The sequence below is a fragment of the Lactuca virosa genome, chromosome 3 (genome assembly GCF_052849685.1).
Source record: "Lactuca virosa cultivar CGN04683 chromosome 3, Lactuca_virosa_CGN04683_v6, whole genome shotgun sequence".
NCBI lineage: Eukaryota > Viridiplantae > Streptophyta > Magnoliopsida > Asterales > Asteraceae > Lactuca > Lactuca virosa.
Genome location: NC_136428.1, coordinates 58184858 through 58187329, shown reverse-complemented (window position 1 = coordinate 58187329; position 2472 = coordinate 58184858).

The window sequence follows — 2472 nt, the reverse complement described above, 5'->3', positions numbered from 1 at the left end:
ACATGACTAAGAAGAGGTATCGGGAATTGTTGAAATGATTAAATCAAAAGGATGAGTCGTACTTCGTTCCAAAATCAAAATTTTGAGTTATACTCTAGTTACTTCATGTTGTACCTTGAGTAACATATTCTAAGTAGGTTTATAACACCTCATGAAATGTGGAGTAGAAATGTTTTCTTACTCTTGCACATTTGAAATTGGTAGTTGTGATGTTTTAGATAAAACAAAGACCGAGTAAGACCAATTATATGAAGTGTTATCTTGATAAGAACCCGCACTAACTCTTGAATATTCGTTTGTCGAGGAATGTTCCTTGACAATAGAATTTTATATGTCAAGAGGTCAGTGGGAGTCTTTATGATATTGAAAAGTTTCAGGAACTAATCAAGAATAAACCTTTTAGTAATCACTCGCACACAACTTAAGGTTTATAACCTATCGTGTTGACATATTCTTGTTTATGTGCCAATTCCAGTTAAGTTGACTATGCATGTGAGTTTTATGAGTTCTCATTTGACTGCATGAGGCAAAGAACCTTGATCAGTGAAAGTACATTGATCAGTGTAGGCGAGCTGCTCAATAACTTGGAAGCAATGGTAGGCCCTTGTGCTACTAGATGGCAAGAAATAGAGATTAAGCAAGTTCAGTCCATATGAGTTTGAATTTGTCATAAACATTATCTTATGATAGTGGTTGTAAATGACAAATTCACATGGATAGGAACACATATACCATAAAATCTTAGTGGCAAGAGAGTTCTCTCCTTCATGAAAATGAGTGTGAGGAAACGCTTCCACTAGTAGATTTTAAAGGATTGATTAGTATCAATAGAGTTAGCGGTTATGGCAATTGCGTTCTCAAATTCGAGTATGATTACGACATCCCTTTTCATAGTTCGAATTGTGAGAAATGGCAAATAGTTTGAACATTCGGGATTTACTGTTGTAAGTTCTGAAATGGTTTAGACACGCACATATTCTATTTAATGAAAGGTGTATGAGCTTGAGAAGTCTAGATAAAGACTTATCGAAGCACCATCTGAACTTTGGTAAGAAAGTTAATAAGTATTGATTTCTAGAAGTCCAGCTGATTTCTGGATACATGTCAAAGCTAGTGGGAGCATAACTGTTATGCTAGTAAGAATAATTATTATGCTAGTGGGAGCATAATCATTATAATAAGTGTTGCAAGGTAGCAATGATATTTATAGGAAATAAAGTTTTCAATTTGCAAAGTTGCAAAGTTTGGGAATTGTTTCGCTATAGTAAGGGAGAGGATACTTATACCTAGTTTCGAATCTAAATATTTAGATCTAAATTTTAATGGAACTTAGTCATGGATATATATGAATGTCATGTTGAAATGTTTCAACATAGGAAATTCTATATATGGAAATATTATAGCAAGAGATTGATCGAGTATCATGTCTTTATGTGAGACATTATGAATCGAATCCCATATGCTTCGGGTATAGGATCGATTGCATATGCTATAATATTAACTTGTTCTATTTTTCCAAATGCCTAGCGCATTAAGAGGGAAAAGGGACTAGAACGAGATATGACTAAAGATTTAAACAACTGTGAAGGACAATCTGAAGTTCGCTTAAGATTGGTTGCTTATGGACAGTTGGAAGTATAGTAATAAATAGACCATATTGACGTGATTCTGAATAGATAGAATTCTGTTAAGAATGGATTGTCATATGGAAATATGGAAATGTTTCCATAATGGGAGTTGGATATTAAGAATCTATGTGTAAGATTAGAAACTTTTATGCAAGAAGGATATTCAAAGGAATGTACTTTGAATGTGAGACTTCATTTCCATGGAATTGTTTTTGTAAACAATCTTCAATGGAATGGTTTGTAATATCATTGGCAAAGTCTTTGTGACTTTGGTGCCTCAACATTACAAAAGGATTATTGCATGAAAGTTTAGACTTTAACATATTCTAATAAGTGGCAAGAATTTTGTATTCTTACACTTGTAATAAGGATTTAGAAATTGTGAAATGAGCATCATTGGATATGTATTCAGTTGATCTGTTTCACAAAGAAATGACCATAGATAAACATGGTGTGCATGCTAAGAGCATGACATGATAGATGTTTTAATTCAAGTATTCAGTTGATTGGTCGAAACAATATACAATGAATAAGGTCTAATTAATATGGTGATTAAATAATAAGTGTTTTATTTATATTCAAAAGTTTTGAGACCACATTGGATTAGGTTATTCTTGTGTTTCACTTCGCATGTTTTACTTCACGGATAATAGGATTATTCAAACATCCACAATCGATCATACTTTGGAAGTAAGTAGTGAATTAAAATTGTCATGAATCCGACTGTAGATTGTCTAAGAGCTTAGACATAGCAAATGTTTGCTGCAGTGTTCATGAGTACTCCTGAAATAAGAGTTTGAGTATTGGATTAAACCCACGCTCATTTGAATCACTTCATGGATTT